Raw genomic sequence first — 18,980 nt, forward strand, 5'->3', positions numbered from 1 at the left:
CGGGGTCCCCAGGAGCCCACAGGGTCAGAGAGCCAAGACCACAGGTTGTCAGGCTCAGGGGCATGTTCTGTGCTTCCAGATCTACCTAGAGAGGGGAGAATTCATTGCCTTCTGGCCCCTGTGATCCCACTCTAGCCAAGGGGAGCCTGATGGGAGGGGCAGAGTGAACCAGAGGCCTCCGAGAATGCTGGGATGCCATTTTGGGCCCTGGGCCTTGGCCTGGCCTGCTGCCCTCCTTTGGGACACCCCGTTCCTAAGATGCCTCGTGCCCATCCACCTAGATCCTCCCAGCCTAGTTCAAGTGTGAGGCCAGCAATGGTCTTGCCCAGTGCTGGAAAGAGAGACGGTACTGAAGACTAGAGCATACCATGGCTCTGACTTCTTACTGCCCCTGGCCTGATACGCTGACCAGTTCTTGGGCCCCGCCAGCCAGCCTTCTCCTTCTGCACAACATGAGGGTTGATGGACAGTAGGGAGTTTGCCAGAGCTTGGCCCATGTAATTCTGGTAGTCTACAGCAAGATTCTAGAATTAGGTAGTACCCAAAAGAACATATATTTTTTTTTTATTAGTTACAATTTATTAAAGTGTATCAGAAATATATAACTAGTCTATCAAATTGATTATTTCCAGAGCATGATTGCTTTGGACAAGGCCATATTTATTGGAGGTTAAAAAAAAAGTGAGTGGAAGGTAAACATGAATTAAGTCATCACACAGGTAGAGCTCAGCTCAGATCAAGAGTCCGCAAGAGCGTGGGGGAACAGCTAAAGTTCGAGGCGCACAATCCAGATCATCACCAGAGCTCTTTTCTGCTTTAAACTCTGCGTCTGGGCCTCCTCTCCCAGTTAGAAGCAAAACAGCCAGCCCTGAACCTTGTAGGAGGGGCGAGGGAGTGAGCTGGGTTTCCCGAGGAGGTGCGTACACACATAAAATGGCTCCAAGTGTTGGTCAGGGATCTGGTGAGCAATTCATAATGAGGAAAGAATTCAGGCAGGGGTCACAGAGTGGCTTTGGAAGTGGCTGCCGGCCGGCCGTGTGAGATAATTCCCCGAAGCCAGGCACGGTGCAGAGAGGAGGCCACGGCAAGGGCTTCATGCACCCAGCTAAAAATACCCCTGACAGCTTCTCCCTATCACCCTGCCTGGGGGCCGCACAGGAAAGTGATGGCATTCTGCTTTTCTTACTAAGAAGAGAGAGACAACAACACAAAGTCCCTAGCCTGGGAAGAAATGAAACTTCTATTTATCTGTTTTTTAAAATCCCACTAGGAGGAATCGGCTGGCTGGTTGGAGTGCGGCTGGGCGGGGCAGACATGGCCAACTCTGATAAATCAGGCATCCTGGGGTGTGTTTAAGTGACCCAAGAGGCCGCTGAGATTAGCTTGGCGGCAGGGACGGAGGTGGGAGGGGAGGGGATGGCTGTCTGCACACCGGGCTGCCCTCACACGTTCCATCTCTCTTCTGTGTACCCAGGAGGAAGAGGAGGAGGCCCATTGGCGTCAGACCAATGCTGCAAGGGGTGTGAGGAGAGGAGCTGCTGTTTCTCACTGAGCTGCCAGACCCTGAAAGGTAACACCAGCCCCTGATGCCCAGGCCATACCATCACCTTTGCCTAGGCGTAGACAGGGCAAGCCCAGGCAGCCAGAAGTACTGTGCGCCGGACCAGAGCAGAGGGTTTGCAGCCGCTTCTCTTGGCCTTTCCTGGTCCTGGCTGCAGGGCCTCTCTGTAACTCCTTGTGGGGTGCTCATTCTGCCGGAAAAGGCTCCTGGGTGTCAGTCTGTCTCTCCCCAACATGTGGCGCTGGGCTCAGGTCCTAGACTTACCCCAGTTCTCCAGAAGTCTGTGAGCCAGTTGTGTCTGATTTATTTGCGCCATCTTAGCAGCCTGGCTCCATTGGAACTCTAGGGCTGCAGCGAGGGGTCCCAGCCCTTGTGGATGCAGGATTCTGAGACTACGAGGTCCACAGTGCCAGGTGGGGCTTAAGAAGAGAAGATTTTCCAAGGCAGAGCTAGCTGGAAATGTGCTTTGCTGGGGATGTGGCTGTGGTCCCCTCGGTGGCAGCATTCAAAATTCCAAAGCTCTCCCTGGCAGCTCTGGGCAAGAATTATCTGCATTTTCAGCCCACAAGAAGAAGGCACAGGGAGGTTAATGGTGCCTGCCAGGGATCACGTAGGGAGCTCTGGCCACGCCGCGGCAACTTGGCTTTCTCGTATTTGCTATACCAGCTTCTGTGCTTGTCCTTTGACCTTTTGCTGCACTCATCCTCTCAAGAGAGGTTCTGCTTTTGAGGCCAAGCAACCACTCGTCTGTATAGTGTGCCTGTGGAACCCATCCATCCACCCACTGTCATCATCCACTTAGCTGTCCATCTCTCCATCCATCCCTCTTTCTTTTTGTCTAGCCACACTCATCCACCCATTCATCCCTCCACCACTCGTCCATCCTTCCATACACCTACTTACTCACCCGTTTCCCCATCCACTCAGCTGTTCATCCCCCCACCCATTTACTCTTTAGTTCACTCATCAAACATTCACCGACTCTCGCACCAGGCCAGGCCCGCATTAAGGGCTTGGGTTTTTGTTTTTTTGAGGCAGGGTTTCATTCTGTCACCCAGGTTGGAGTGCAGTGACACGAATATGATTCACTGCAGCCTCGACCTCCCAGGCTCAAGCGATTCTTCCATCTCAGCCTCCCATGTAGCTGGGACTACAGGCGTGTGCCGCCGCATCCAGCTGATTTTTAAATTTTTGTGGAGATGGAGGTCTCACTTTGTTGCCCAGGGGTGGGTTTTTGGCTGATTCCTCAGGCAGACCCTCAGGAGGATGAGGTGGCATTGCTCATGCATTCACTCCCCAGGTGTTTACCGAGAAAATCTGTCAGGAACTCTTGAAGTTTCTGAGATATCGCAGGGAATACAGGGAATCCCTGACCTCGTGGCGTCTGTACTCTCGTGAGGAGGCATGGAGAATAAATACCTAAAAAGTGAATGTATAAATGTATAATAGATCAGATGATGCTAAGTTCGAAGAAGAGAAATTAAAGCAGGTAAGAGCACAGAGTCTGCACTGTAAAGTAAGGTGTTCTTTGACAGGTCAAGGAAAGCTTCTCTTTTTTTTTTTTTGAGACATGGTCTCACTCTGTCACTATAGCCTCAACCTTCCAGGCTGAAGTGATTCTCCTGCCTCAGCCTCCTGAGAAGCTGGGACTACAGGCACACACCACCACGTGTGACTAATTTGGGTATTTTTAGTAGAGATGGGGTTTTGCCATGTTGCCCAGGCTGATCTCGAACTCCTGGACTCAAGTGATCTACCTGCCTCAGCCTCTCAAAGTTCTGGGATTATAGGTCTGAGCCACTCTGCCTGGCCCAAGGAAGGCTTCTGTTAAGGTGGCCTTTTAACAGAGACCTGAGTGTATCCAGGGAGTGTGCAAGGGTGCACGTGACCTGTTGAAGGAAATGCAGGTAATCCAGTGTGGCTAGGGGGATGTCAGGGTTGGAGGTGAAGTAGGAGAGATCGTGGAGGACCCACTCCTATAGGCGGACAAGCGTGGAGCAGAGAGATAGCTGGGAAGCTGCTGCCCACATCCAGGTAGAGGTGATGGGAGCAGGGACGAAGGGGTAGTGGAGGAAGCCATCAAAGGCTGAATATATTTCAGAGACCCAGCAGGCAGGCTTGCTGGCGAATTAGAGGTGGAGGATTTTAAAAGATGGGACAGTGAAGGAAGGCCCTTGGGTTTGGGACAGGAGCCAGTGGTAGAAGGGAGGTGCTCAGCCAGGGACAATGGCTGGGGAGGGTTGTGTGAAGCTGAGGAGTTCTATGTCAGACACATTGAGTTTGAGATGCCTTTGAGACGTTCAAGTGGAAAGATTGAGTGGGCAGCTGGATATATGAGTCTGGAAGGCAGAGAGAGGTCCTGGACTAGAGGTATAAATTTGGGAGTTGTCGTGGATTGATGGTGTTGCAAGTCGTGAGGCGGATGAGATCACTCCAGAGTGTGCGGTGCCTGAGAGGGTCAGGAGCCTGAGTGTGAGTCACAGGGCACCCAGCCCTTTGGAGAGTGATGGTGGGGAAGGGGTCTGCAGAGGAGCTGGAGAAGGTGCAGCCAGGGGAGGGAACAGAAAGCAGGCCCTGAATGGACAAGTAAGACTCTGCTGGGCAGTGCATGGAAAGGACTCTGTATGCTGTGGAGTAGGCTGTGGAACAACCTACACAAAGGCTCAGAGGCCTCAGTAAACCAGCCATATTTGGCCAGGGCTGATGGAGAGGGAGGAAGGACCACACCACCTTCCTGCCCACACTTAGCCACACAGGGGCTAGGGGCTGTGGGTGAGTGCATGCCCGGGCCCTCCCTATCACCCTGGCCGGCACTCCCTGACCCTGGCTGAGCCTCTTGCCCTGTCCGTTCATTTCTGCACTTTCTTCAGCTAGCACTGTAGACCTCCCTCCTCTTCTCCAGGGCTCCTCCCCCTTGACTGGGGCACTTGTCCGAAAACACAGGGCTCCAGGTGGCAGCTCCCGTGCTGCCCACAGCAGGAGAGGCACCCAGCAGCTCCCTATTGAGCGCATGAGCCGGTGTGGATCCTTTATCCTAAAAGAGGAGAACCTTCCCAGGTCGTAAGTGAGTGTCAGAGAGCCTGCTCCAGTTAGGGGAGCTCTCTCTTTTGGTGGGCAATTGTGTACTTGCCTGTCACGTTGCTTCATTTCATGCTTTCTCCATCTCTGTCTCTCTCTTTCTCAGCCTCTACCAATAACATCAGCAGTGCCCCATCTAGGCCAGGTCCCAGGCTGGATAGGATCCCGAGGAACAGGTGTGCTTCCGACCTTCCCGGAGCTCCCCACCGCTCCATCTCTCCTTTAGCTCCTGGACATACCTTTTTGGTGCTCAGGAGCCTAAGCCTGACTTAGAATTCCAGCTTTGCCACCCACAGCAGTATGTCTTGGGGCACTGCAGCTGCCCTGTGCTGCAGTTCACAGGAGAGGGCACTCCAAGACTCAGTGGAAACAGACCCAGGAGCTTCTGAGCTATCCTTCCGCTCTGGCTGAGGTTTGACCCTGGGCCCATTCACCCTCCCTCTGCAGCAGAGGTGTGGGTCTTGTCAGTTGCTCTCCCCCTTCAGTGTGCAGCTCTAGTCCCACCTTCTCCAGGAAGCCTCCCTTGACCACTCTGAGGTCAACCAGTGTTTGCTAAGCACCTGTGTTGTGCCAAATGCAGGGCTCGGGTCAGGGTGTGCAGAGATGACAGCCTAGGGGCCCTCCGCTGAGACCTGGCAGTCCAGGTGGGGTGGTAGGGGGACAAGTAAAAAACCCACACCTTCTGGCAAACAGTGAGGACCGCAGGCGCAGAGAGAACAGCCTTGGCTTGGTCAGGAATGGCTGCACACAGTGTAGCTTCCCTGAACAAGGCCAGAGGCTGGGCAGGTGAGCAAGGTGCGACGGGGCTGGGAGGGTATGGGTGGAGAAGAGTGTGTCCAGGCAAAGGAGCCACAGGAGCAAAGTCCAGCATGTCTGCAGAGTGAGCACATCTGACATGACCGGGACGTGAGAGGAGGAGACTCAAGAGACTTCTCCAGGCTGAGAATGGAATGGAGCCAGGCAGGGACTTGTGGACCCCTTCTTCCTCGGGCAGGAGTCAAGGGAGATGCCCCTCCGACTTTGCATCGGGGAGTAGGGCAGCAGCAGCAGCTGCTCTGATGATGCATGGCTCCGTGGCAGGGTGGTGGCAGGAGGCTTCGGGTAATCTCATTAGTGTGCCCGGCAGAGGGGACGAGTAATCTCGTGCCTTTAGACTCACTTTTCTTTAAGCCTGCCCCTACCCATTCTCCCCCTAAATCCTCGTACTGCTTTGGTGACATCAGGCGGAACTGGACTGGACTTATTGAACTGATGGTAAAACAGCGTTAGAGAGGAAAATGCTTGTATGATGCCAAGGCGCACAGGGGCAGGGAGGATCTTGGAACTGCGTTTCACTCCAAAACCTGCGATCTTATAACCCTCTACCATCATAAACTGCCTCTCCATTGCCCTCATTTTGCAGGTGAGGAAACTGAGGCTCAGAGAAGGTAAGACACTTGCCCAGGGCCACATAGCAAGTCAAAGACAGAACTGGCACCAGAAGCTCACCTGGCCTGTTTGTGTTCCCACCCCACCCCACTAGCAGGCACAGGGATCCCCCCGGTCCTTGCCCGCTTCCGCCTGGAGCACCCACTGTGCTTGGTCTTCACGCAGTCTTTGGCACCAGCTCCGGTGGAAGGTACCAAGTTCCTCATCAGAAGGCTCCATTGTGCCTATTGTTTAAATATAGATTACTAATGAAATGCCTTTTCATTGCCTTCCCAGTGAATAGTTTCCGTGTAAAGTTAATTTGCAGTGTTATGTAAATTCTGTTTAACTTCAATCAAGTTTCTAATTATGTTTTTACCGCAGTAATTCCCATTTGATTTGTCATCTCCTGTTAGGTATTCAGTGTTCGGTGGGCGGGCTTGCTTTCTGTCTGCCTCTCGGTTTTCCAAGGCACTCTCCCGCCCTGACCTCGTCTCTGCCATCTGCCTGTCTCTGTCGCTCCTGGCTTCTTCGTCCCCTTCTGCTTCTCGGTGGCTCATTTCCTACCTCCTCGCTTTCCCTCCATCTATCCCCTGCCCTCCTCCTTCCTTCTTTCTCCTTCTTGCCTGGCTGCACCTTACTCCCCTTCTGTTTTCTTCTTCTCTGTCTCCTCTCCTCCCTTCTTGCTGCCCTCTCCCCCCACCCCTTTCTGTATCTTCCTTCTCTCTATTCCTCTCATCCCTTGCCTCTCACTCTTCCTCCCTTTCTGGGTCTTTGTCCACCACCAGGTGTGTCTCCTGCCTCCTCTGCTCTCCTTTCTGTCCCGGTGCCCTTCCTTTCTTGAGCTCCCGTCTCCCTCCTCCTCCAAGCTGCCCTTCACCAAGCTGCACTCAGGGCTGAGTGCCCGTGACAGACAGAGCCTGAGAAGTGTGCTGAGCCGGGGGCTGGGGCCACCAGAGGAGCCCTGCGCAGCCCTGAGGCGGTGGGGTGGGGGATTGGTGAAGAACACAGAGTCCAGGGTTGAGGTCTCCGGGTTCAAATCCCACCCCACCCCCCTTGTTAACTGTGTGAACTTCAGGTTAGTTCACATTTATTTCTGTGCTGCGTCTGTAAAATGGAGTGATAATATTACCTGCCTCATAGAGTTACTGTGAGGATTCAGTGAGATAACATATGTGAAGGGCTTTAGTGGAAGGAAGGGCTTGGCCAGAGTTGGCTTTTTCTTTCTTTTTTTTTTTCTTTGAGACAAAGTCTCATTCTGTCACCTAGGATGGAGTTCGGTGGCGCTGTCTGAGCTCACTGCCTCCCAAATTCAAGCGATTCTCCTACCTCAGCCTCCTGAGTAGCTGGGATTATAGGCATCCACCACCATGCCTGGCCAAATTTTTTTTTTTTTTTTTTAGTGGAGATGGGGTTTCACCATGTTGGTCAGGCTGGTCTGGAACCTCTGACCTCATGATCTGCCGGCCTTGGCCTCCCAAAGTGCTGGAATTACAGGCGTGAGCCACCACACCGGTGATGGCCTTTTTAATTTCTTAAGAGACAGCATCTTGCTTTATCACCCAGGGTGGAGTGCAGTAGCTCACTGCAGGCTTGACCTCCCAGGCTCAGCCTTCTGAATACCTGGGACTACAGGTACATACCACCATGCCTCGCTAACTTTTAAAATTTTTATTAGAGACAAGGTCTCACTATGTTGCCCAGGCTGGTCTCAAACTCCTAGGCTCAAGCAGTCCTCCTGCCCCAGCCTCTCCAAGTGCTGGGATTATAGGTGTGAGCCACCACACCCAGCCAAGGAATTAGCTTTTATTTGGGAACTCTTGGCCATGCATTTCATTTTTTGCAGCCTTCCTGAGATGCGTCTGCAGTGAGTTTCTGGAGTCCTGGGGATCAGGCCTGAGTCCAGGGCAGGGTGGGAGCTGGCTGCAGACCCCCATAGAGCTGGCATTCCCCGCCCCCCGCTCTCCGCCGCTCAGCCTTCCTCCTCTAGACCTGGGTCTCAGCTCTGCCTGTCAAGAGATGTGGCCCCCTTCTGTCTTAGTGGGCCCGTCTCAGGCTGTGAGGACAGGCTGCCACCCTGGGACAGTAGCAGAGGCACAGATCCCCCGTGCTGAAAAAGTCCTCAAGACTCTGGCCCACATACCTTTCCCAGGCAACAGACCCAAGGCAGAGCTGCTTCTGCGGAGTTGGACTAGACACCCCCTTCTCTACCCTCCCTCACCACCTAGACGTCCCAAAGACTATACCATGGACTGCAGCTAAAAAACTGCTGGTCCAGGCGCAGCTCTGCCACTGATCACAGGGACTTCTCTCCGAGCCTCAGCTCCCCTCCTGTATGGCCCCAGCGTCAGGCTTTGGGATTCTCTCTGGGTTTGAGGATTGTCCCTGTAGTCAGGGAATGGCTGGGCGGCCACACTTTCCCAGCAGACATCTGCCCTCTGGGTGGGGAAGGCGGAAGGAAAACACCAGACAGAGGCAGGGCTGGGGCTGGGCGGGTGCTCTGCCCCTTCCCTCTGCTCCCGCTTCCTCCCCTACTCCGCTGGGCTTCCCACCCTGCAAACCCCTGGCATGTCCAGAAAGCAGAAAACAAGTGCTCGGGGAGGGCATTCTTCTGGGTGAAGAAGGGCAGCCAGTCACTTGCCTTTCAGAGGCACAGAAGCCTGGGCAGCATGACCACCTGACCTGCGAGTGACTGTGTGTGTGTAGGGGTGTGTGTGTGTGTGTGTGTGTGTGTGTGTGTGTGTGTGTGTATTCCCGTCCCTGGTCAAGGAAACATTAGCCGTCACGTGGATGCTTTCTCTCCCTGTTTGTCTAAGTAAGCAGTTCAGGTCAGCTGCAGCCAGGAGGCTGTGACACAGAGCCCAAGAGAAGGGCCACATTGGTGTAGGCGGTGGCAGCAAGGATCGCCATGGACATCAGGGAGCCCTGAGCTGGGTCCTAGAGCTCTTGGGCCTCAGAATCTGGAATGGGGAGCCCTGGGTTAGGGAATGGCCTTGCTCAGATCCTCTGCTCTCCCTGGACCTCTGACCTCTCCGCCCCCCACCAACTTGTCAAGAAAAGACACAGAGTTTGATAACAGAGAATGCTCCCAGCCCTAAATGGAGAGGGTGGGCACCTTCTGACCAGGGGGAGCCCAGAAAGGCAGGGTCCTCGCCAGAGAAAGGGGCACGCATAGGCACAACCATCATGCATATGGCCCCTAGAGTGTGCTTTAGAGCCCCAGCCTCCGTGGCAGGAGTGTGGAAGCCAGGCCTCCCGCATACATCCATCAGGCCACTGAATTATCAGCACCTACTGTGTGCCAGTACCTGGGCTGGGCAGGGGTAGGGGTCATCAGAACACAGACCTTCTGGAACCTTCACCAACCCTCACCTCTGTGATGTATTTTCTTCCTATTGGATGGGCAGGATCTCCTTTCATTGCAAAACCCCTGTGATCTAGTTATGGGCTGGCCATTTCCCACCCCACTGCCATTCCAGGAGGATGCAACCCCTCCATTGGTGCAGGGCTCAGGAAGAACAGTGAGAGGCACCGCTGAGTCTCTCACGGACCAAGCAGGTGTTTCTAGTTGGGGAGAGTGTCCCCTTCCTCTAGGGATGTGGGACCCAGAGCCTGGGCTTCCAGAGCAAATGTGTGCATGTGAGCAGAACACAGTGGCCCTAGGCTCAGACACCTGGGGGCCTTCTCAGAGCCCAAGTGGGCAGCAGAATACCAGGGGAAGTGGCAGCTGCAGAGTGGAGCCTCCCTGGGCCTTCATCGAGGTTTGTCCGCCTGCTCGCTGTGTCCTACATAGATGACACCGTCCCCAGGGGCCAGGAGGAGGAGGGCTGTGGTAGCTTTTTGAGGCCGTGCTTCTAAGAGCCCACCTGCATTTATGTGTCTGTTTGTCCCCTCTCCTCCCTGCTGCTTCCCTGTTTCCTTCCTTTGACAAACATTTCCTGGAAGCCAAGTCCATACTCGGCCTGTGTTCCACAAAAGACGCATCCCTCACCCTGCATGATCACTGCCGAACTATCCAGCAACATTCCAGGGTGGGGCCAGGGCCAGACCCAGGTGAGGCCGAAGAGAGAGCTGGCTCTTGGCTAGGGGGCAGGACATGGTTGACAGCAGAGCCCACCAGGTGCCTGAGACAAGGGGGTGTAGAGAGCCGGCATCAGGGCCACACAGAGCATCATCAGCCCTTGTCTCTGTTGTGATGGGATCTAGGGCATTCAACCTGGAAGAGTCCCACAGGCTTATGTGCTCAGACTATTCTGGAAACGCCTGTCCAGAAAAGGGGTGGAGCTGGGTGGCCAGGGCTGAGAGTGATGCAGGCCCACCATCCTGCCACCTCCCAGAATACTGTCTAGGCCTGTATGTCCCCAGCCTCAGCTTGCGTATTCCCGGGGTCATGGGGCTTACTACTGCTATTCTGTAGCTCCTCCTGGGACATGGGGTCCTGGCCTCCCTGCAGGCTGACGCTGACTTCTGTCTTCCTGCTTGTCTTAGGGCCACAGACTTTAGGCCTTTGGCAGTCTCTGACTGAGTCCGTCCCAGCCTTTCCTCCCTGCAGGCAGAGCATCAAGCTGGACCTGCACAGGGCCCCACCAGGGCCTGTTTGATTGGGGTAATCTGGACAAGTCATCAGTGGCTGCTCTGGCGGCCAGGGTGTGGCTAAAGTCAGTTCCTGCCTAAGCTGGGCCGACCCACCTTTTCACCACTCAGGATCTCCCAGGGCCAGGAGGGACTGCTGTGGGTTTGTCTTCATCGGGAGGCCCTTGGACTGCCTTTGGTACAGGCAGGAGACCTGGATCCCCGCTCTGTCCCTGTCCATGTCCCTGTCCCTGGGGTAATCTCGAGCAAGGCCTGGTCCCAGGCAGGCCCACACCCCTTCCCATCTGTGTTCTTCCCCAGCACTAAGCCAAGAGGCTTTTGTCCCTGGTGGGCCCTCGGCCAGCTGGAAGTGTCCTCCTCGCTCTCTGGCCTATTTGCTTTCTGAGTTGCCTGTTGGCTGAGCAGCCTTGGTAGAGACCTGGGGGGCAGCTCCTCCCAGACCCTGTGCCCTGGGAGAGGCTGTGTGTAAGTGGGCAGAAGAGGGGTCTGGAGAGGGCTGAGGACCTCTCTTCAGATCCCTGCCTTCACTGGGTCGGACTGCCAACTGCTGCTCTCCTGCCATAGCCCCAGCCTTTGGACAGGTGAGCCTCCAGTTCCTGAGGCCACAAGGAATGGGCTGGGTTCACCTGGAGGCTGTGGGTAGCCCTGCAGCCTCTAGACCATGCTGCCCTCCCACCCACACTCCTCCAGACACTTCAAGGGTCCAAGCATGCCAAGCTTGGGTGGGCGAAGGGGTCTTTCTCTGGGCGCTGTGCCTGTGGTTGGTGTCACATTGTCCTCATGTGGGACTGTGTGGCCCTGTGGGGTGCCACACCTTCTGCAGGACCCCAACCTCCAGGAAGTTCTGCATTCGAAGCCTGAACTTGGCCTTGCTTCGATTTTCCTCTCATCCTGGTCTCTTGGGCATGACTTCTCCCAGGGGACACTGCCATCTGCAGTTGGAAAGGCAGGGATTCCATCAGGGGCCCCTGCTTGGCTTTGTCTGAAGTGCGCCCTCCTGGGAGGAAAACCCAGCGGTACTTTGGTCGAGGCCTCACACTGAAAAATGAATGGTGGGAGGCCTAGAGATAAAAGGCCAAGGGCCACTCAGCAGGCCATCCTGGCCTGCCTACTCCAGCCCCCAGAAAATGCTGGTGCTTCTGAGGAGGCTTCCTCGGGCCTTTCCTCTCCCCTGGGCTGGGTGGGGCCGGTGGGACAGGAAGCCAGGGCGGGCCTGGAGGATGGGGCTCAGGGTGGCCTGGGCTTGAGCCAGGGATGAGGCAAAACCCAACCCTGGCCTGGCCCCGGGCTGCAGCAGGTCACTGGGCCTCGGCGAGTGGCCACCCGCCCACCCAACAGGAAGCCCTGCCCAGACACCACCTTTGCCCCACCCCGTATTCTCTACGACTGGCACTTCTCCTATTTCCCGTGGGAGCTGCTGCCAGGAATCGTGCCCTCTTGAGAAAGGAAGCCTGACCTCAGGCCGCCCTGCCTCTGGCTGCTCTGACCACCTCCCTGGGCCTCCCCATGGCAGCAGCTCTAGGCCCACGCCCATCCTGCACCCTCACACATGCTGATGACTTACCCCCTCCCAGACATAGCCTGTGACCCTTGGGGACTTGGCAGGAGAAACCTCACAGTGGGGCTAGGCCTGGGAGTCAGGAGGCCAGGACTCTTGATCTGGGATCTTCCACCAGCCTGCTGGCACACTTGGGCAAGTCACTCACCCACTCTGGGTCTCATCTGTAAAAAAACGGCGAGAGGCAGATGCTCTGCCCAGTGATGAGCATTCCAGGGGATAAAGGGTTTGGGGGTGGATTGAATGTATGCCCTGTGAAGGCAGCCAGGCTTGGGGGTGACAACACATAACCTCCCCATACACCCCTGCCTGCCTGGAAAGGAGCCCCTTCTTCTCCCATCTCCCAGGAGCCGGGCGATGGAGCATGTCTGGGTCTCAGCTCTGTTCAGGGAGCTGGGCCAGGTGAGTGGGCCTGTGGGTCAGAAGCAGGGAGAGGGCTGTGCTGAGGGGCAGGCTCTCCCACCACCATCTCAACCCCATCCTCCTTCTCCCTTCTGGTAGGTGCTCTCTGGCCCATGACCCACCTCCCCAAGCAAGCCCAAGCCCACCTCGGTATAAGCAGGGGTAGCAGCTTAAGGGATCAACCGTGTCTTAAAGAGGGCCAAGCAGAGGGTCAGAGCACCATGGGGAAGGACCCAAGTCATCGTGACGTTGGATGGGTTAAGACAGACCCAGGAGCCACCTCGAGCTCCTGGGCAAGCTGAAAGCTTGTCTGCAGCAGGGAAGACCAGGCACCTGAGCAGCTAAGCCCCTGCTGTGAGGGGGCTACAGCTCAGACTCTGGTGGCCTTGGACACATTGCCTCTCTGAGCCTCAGTGTCTGCATCTGGTGAGTGGAGACCTTTCAGAGCCTTAGGATGCTGTGAGAAGTCCTTAAGATTTGGGAACACAGTGCTGGGCCCCCTGTGGCCCTTCCCTTTGAATCAGTCTTTTCCCTGCGAGGGAAGTGTTACAGGTCAGGGTTAGGGCTAGACTTCGTAAAGCAATAGGGAGCCATTGAGAGTTCTTAGAGGAGTAGTGAGTTCCTGGGGAGAGGAGCTGGCAGCAGAGAAGCCTGGCACACTCATCCAGTTTTGGGACCCTGATTCAAGGGGAGTCACGGGGCAAAGAAAGTTGGCCCAAGTGGGTGTCAGCACCAGCTGGGCTTGGGAAGCCTCAGTTTTCCTCCTGTAGCTGGGTGCCTGTCTGCAGGGCTGGGGAGTCGTGCTGCTTGGAACCAGCACTGAGGCTGGCACCACCACCCCTCCTCCTTCCTCCAGTGCCCCTGAGTCCCAACGGTGTGGGCTTGTCTGGGTTTCCCACTCAGCCCTGGGTGCGCCCCACTGCCCCTCCCTCCCTCCACAGCTTTCTAGTTCTGAATGGGAGTGAACTCTGGAGGCTGCAGTGGGATGTGGGGTGGGAGCCAGGGTGGGGGCATTGGCGGTGGGTGGAGTCACGGGCTGGGTGGCCATGAGTCAGGAATTGCTGGGCCTGTGTGTCATCTGGCTTCGTGCTGTGCTGGCTCCCCCCGCCTGTCTGCCTCATCTCGCCCGCCGCCATCTGGGCCCCCTGGGCTGCTCCACCAGGTGATTGTGCTCTGATCTGTTTCTTTCTTTTCTTTCTTTCTTTTTTTTTCTTTTTGTGAGACACTCGCTTTATTGCCTAGGCTGGAGTGCAGAGGCACGATCTTGGCTCACTGCAACCTCTGCCTCTTGGGTTCAAGCGATTCTCTTGCCTCAGGCACATACCACCACACCCAGCTAATTTTTGTATTTTTAGTAGAGACAGGGTTTCACCATGTTGGTCAGGCTGGTCTAGAACTCCTGACCTTGTGATCTGCCTGCCTTGGTCTCCCAAAATGCTGGGATTACAGGCGTGAGCCACCATGCCCAGCCCACTCTGATCTGTTTCCTAAGAGTTTAAAACCTAGGATGGAGAAGTCAGACCTGACTCTAGGTCCCAGACTCCCCCAACACCAAAGGTGACCTTGGGCACGTCCCTTTCCTCTCTGAGCCAGTTTCCCCCATCGAAGAGTGGATATTAGGCTGGCCAAGGGCTTTCAGCCATGGCCCCAGATGAGATCCAGGGCAGCTTTGAAAAATAACCCAGCCCAGTATATTGGCTCATACCTGTAATCCCAGCACTTTGGGAGGCTGAGGCAAGAGGATCACTTGAGCTCAGGAGTTCCAGACCAGCCTGGGCAACGTGGCAAAACCCCGTTTCTACAAAAAATATAAAACATTAGCTGGGTGTGGTGGTGGGAGTTTGCAGTCACAGATACTTGGAGGCCTGAGGCGGGAAGATGCCCTGAGCCCAGGAGGTCGAAGCTACAGTGGGCAGAGATTGTATCACTGTACTTTAGCCTGGTTGACAAAGTGAGACGCTGTCTCAAAAAAAGAAAAAAAAAAAGATAACCCACCCAGACAAGTTAAATCAGATTTCCAGGGTGACGCCAGCGGCCAGGCTTGGAACCTCTGGTCTGGACAGCCTCTGACCAGCTGTTCTCTCTACCCTCCCCAGATCCCTAGGCAGCATGGTGGGCAGTGCATGGGTTCTGGAGCCCAGGGCCTGTGCTGAGTACAGCTCTACCACTTTCTAATACTGGGCAAGTGAATTCATGCCTCTGAGCCTCTGTTTCCTCATCTGTGACATGGACTAACACTACCCGCCTTATAAAATCTGTGCAAGTGTCGGCTGCCATGTTCTTTGATCTAAACCGGTTTCACACCACTGCTGCCTTCACTGCTCATTCATTCTTCCAGCAAATATTCGAGGGTTTCTGGACCTACCAGCCTGTTCTGGGTGCTGTGGCAGCAGGAAGACGATGCTCACCATGGGGTCCAGCCTTTTAGGCCTCTCTAAGGCCCCAGAGGATGAGTTCTGTCTGTTCTGAGGATTGACGGGCAGGTGAAGGGTGACTCCCCTGAGAATCTCACTGCGTTGCTGGGCTGAGGGAATCCCTCTTTCTGAAAGATTGAAGGCGACCCCAGATTCAAAGAAGAAGAAAGAAGGGACGTCCTCGGACTTCCCTGACAGCCTCAGCTGGGAAGCCCCTGGGGAGGCCCTGAGTGCCTTCTGGGGTGGACCCTAGGCTATGCTCTGGGCAGATGCTGGCTCAAACAGGGCTGGCAGTGGACAGAACAGAATAAGGACCCTTCTTGCAGCCCCTGACTATGTCCATCCCGTGGTCCTCCTAGCAGCCCAGGGCATTGGCAAGCATCATTCCTCCTGCTTGGCAGATAGACAGAGAATTCAAGGGGTAAGAGGCACTTGCCCAGGTCAGGGGTGAATGGCACAGGCTGGATTTGAACCTCACCTCTGTATAAACAAAATCCCAGTGGGGAAAGTCAAGCTTCTCTGGGAATCTGCCCTGGTGGGACTAAAACATGATCGGCAGACCTGTCATCCCCTTTCTTCCCTGGCCTTCCAGCAGGTCCCTGGCAGACCACCACTGGCTGTCTTTGCAGGAGAGAGCTGATGTTCCTATAAATAGCAAGTGCTCCTGTCGCCTGCACTCTGAGAGCCAGAGGTTGGACCATGTACTTGTCACCCACTAAACCTTCTCCCTCTTCATGACCCATTGAAGAAACTGAGGCAGAGAGAGGTGCAGGGACTTGGCTAAGGCCATGTGACTTGTAAGCTGGCCAGGATTTCATCCAGGCCTGGGCGATGTTAGAGCCCGTGCTCAGAACCGCCACCTCCCGCTAGCAAGAACAGTACTTGCCTTTGTCCAGCATTTGTGACTCTGGGTCTTGGCCATCACTTGAGACTGGCCTGGCCCACGTGTGGCCAGAATCCCAGAGGGATGCCTGTTTAGGAAGTGTGACCACCAGGGGGCTGGCGCCTGGCCCAGGAAGGGGGTCATTGGGAACACTCAGTGCTGGGTGGTTTGTGTGTGCCGCCAACAGTGCCTGTGCCCTTCAGCCCTGTGACCTTCCGGTGCCAATCATGGGTGTGATGTCAGCTCATCTAATCCTTAAGCTGCTGTTAGCCCCACGACTGGACCTCCCTAGGTCCTCAGTTGGACCTCCAACACCAGAATGGACCTGGGTTCCATTCTGGTCCACAAACCCCCTTCGAGTTTGGGTCCTCTTTGCTGTAGGGTGGTAGGCTTGCACTCAGAGCTTCCCAAGGACCTCCAGGGACTCTCCTGAGAGCCTCTGCCAGGCCTTGTGAATGCTGCAGGGTATTTAGGATTGGGGGCCTCCTAGAGGTGAGATGGGGTACCCTCTAGGGCAGCCCTCAGAAGCACAGGGCCAGGTGACTAGCACCAAGCAGTGTGAACAGAGGCAAGAGGCAAAACTCCTAAGAGAGGTCACCAGCAGGAAATTCCATTTAGATCCCTGGCATCAGGAGTGGCAAGGGCCAGGATAGGTGCCGAGGGACTTTGTCTGGTCACCCCCAGCTGGGTGTCCCTCCAAGCAAGGCCCCAGTCCCTGGAAAAGGGGCAGCTGTGCCCACCCTATGGGGCCTGATGAGTGGTGGGTGTAGAAGAGAGTACCTGGCACGGGTTTTGCACTGGGAGGATGCTGGGTGTCTCAGGCTGCTCCTGTGGAAGAGGAGGTGAGGACACTCTTCTGGGAGCAGGTGGTTCTGTGAAGCCCGGGTGTGACGGTGCCATGAAGCCTCTCCTGAGTTGGCCTCGGACTCATCTTCCCAGAGCCCTGGGTCTTTCTGTGGTATGGCGTTCAGTGCCCCCACACTGGACAGGACCCCAAGCCTGCGTTGGGCAGCAGCCCTGAGCCAGTGATAATAATCACGGCCCCTGTTCACGAAGCATTCCCTGTGCACATGCATATGGGCCTAATCTTGTTACATCTTTCAACAACGCTGTGAGAGTAGTGGCTCTTAATCTCCCCCATTTTACAGATGAGGAAACTGACCCACGTCCTAGCCCAGCTAAATAAGTGTCAGAGCTGAGGCCTCTCTGATACATCGGAACCCAGGTGCATTGGAATCCAGAGAGGCCACCATTCTATGCTGTGCCCTCATCCCTTGATTAAAGCAGAAATTGTTCTTTTGATGACTTGGGGAGAAGGGAGCCTCATCCGTCTTCCTGTCAGAGCTCAAGGCCTCTCGGGTTGCTTGGAGGTGTCAGCTGGGCCACTTGGGACAGCTTTCACCGTCCCTTTCCCAGTTCGGGGTCTGATGCAAAGTCAAAAGAAAGGGAAGCCAGTCCTTGACTGGGCGTGAGTCATTTGTTTCTGAATCCTAGTTTGAATCCTAATTGCCCTTTTTATCACTGTGCGATCTTGGTTGGGTCCTTTCCTCTCTCTGGTCTCAGTTTGTCTCTTTGTACAAGTCCAGCACCAAAGGGTTAGGTTGGCAGGGGCCGGAGGCCAGGCAAGCCACACGTGTGCACCACCAGCCAGGGCACGGCTGAGGCGGGGTGGGCAGAAGTCATTCCTGGGGCCTGGGCAGTGCTGCCTAAGGGAGCTCTTCTGGCCCTGGCAGGCTCTCTGGAGGAGGCGCCACTCCAGCTTGGCCTTGAGGGCACAATAGAACAGGACTGGATAGGGAGCGAAGCCTTGGAGAGGCCCCCAAGGATGTGTACATGTACCTCTGCCCCACAAATACAGCTGTGCCCTGCTCACTGATGCCCTCTGCAGCTCTCTCGTCAGCCCAAAGCTCTTCTCCCCCAAAGCGTCTGGGCCTTTGCCTAGTGAGAGGTATCCTTTCTGAAAGACTGCCCAAGGGACAGTGGCCCTGACCCCCATTTTGCTTCCAGGCCAAGCTGGGCAGGCCCACCAGCACTCTGTGCACACAGCCCTAGCTGTCTGAGGATTACCTGTCTCCTGTGTCTTCCCCGCTGGCATCACAGTGTGTGAGCACCCCGGGGAAGCATAAAGGCTGGGCAGGTGCTGGCCTTTGGCCGGGTCCCCACTCCTCCCACCCCGACTCTTTGCCTCTTCTCCTTCTTTTTCTCCTCTGCCAGATAGCAGGCATTGTCATCAGTTGTTTAAATAAAGAAATGAATAAGTGAAATGAACGATCTAGAAGTCGGTTTATAGCCCCATTTTTTTTTTCGAAACCCAGTCTCACTCTGTCGCCCAGGCTGGAGTGCAGTGGCGTGATCTCACCTCACTGCAATCTCTGCCTCTTGGGTTCAAGCGATTCTCCTGCCTCAGCCTCCCAAGTAGCTGGGACTACAGGCACACGCTGCCATACTCGCTAATTTTTTGTATTTTTTAGTAGAGATGGGGTTTCGCTGTGTTGCCCAGGCTGGTCTCGAACTCCTGAGCTTAGGCAGTCCACCCACCTCAGCCTCCCAAAGTGCTGGTATTACAGGCGTGAGCCACTATGCACAGCCTATAGCCCCATTTTTAAAATGAGGAAACCAAGTCGCAGAGATGTTAGGTGTGTGTGGAGGGTAGTTTGGAGACCCCCCATTGCTCCTCCCTAGTTCCCACTCTTTGGGTCCCCACGGTGCCAAGGTGGAGCCCCAGGTGTGCATGGCATGTCCTCTGGCCAAAGGAACTTTCCCTACATGGAGGCATCCTGAGGACCCAGCAGCAGGTGCCAGCACGACTCCCCATGATCTTGGCTCGCCAGGCCTGCACTTCTCTCGCCTGGTGTTCCTGCCTTCCCAGCAGGTCAGCCCAGAGCTGTCTGTCCACCCTTCCCTGGCCACTTTCGAGCCTTCCCCACGAGAGAGAGGAAGGTGAGGCAGCCGAGGGGCATGTGGCAGGGAGCGGAAAGCAGGCCCAGCAGGCAGGCTGGGTTTCCAGGGCTGGGCGTGGGAAGACAGTGCCTACTGTCTGCTGGAGGGCAGCCCAGAGCCTCCTCACAGGAGTGAAGACCGACA

General features: G+C 55.6%; 1 protein-coding gene across 5 annotated transcripts in view; it reads left to right on the forward strand.

The window, feature by feature from the left end:
- The window catches only part of ZMIZ1 (zinc finger MIZ-type containing 1), a 243,323-nt gene that overhangs the window by 67,887 nt on the left and 156,456 nt on the right, over positions 1–18,980 (forward strand). For all 5 annotated transcript variants that reach the window (XM_012466280.2, XM_012466278.3, XM_012466277.3 and 2 more), the window contains exon 3: positions 1,475–1,570. The gene's annotated coding sequence lies outside the window, so the exon portion shown is untranslated. The remainder of the gene's footprint in view (positions 1–1,474; positions 1,571–18,980) is intronic.

This window comes from Aotus nancymaae, unplaced genomic scaffold (genome assembly GCF_030222135.1).
Source record: "Aotus nancymaae isolate 86718 unplaced genomic scaffold, 86718_ANA_hifiasm-v0.15.2.pri h1tg000010l, whole genome shotgun sequence".
Lineage (NCBI taxonomy): Eukaryota > Metazoa > Chordata > Mammalia > Primates > Aotidae > Aotus > Aotus nancymaae.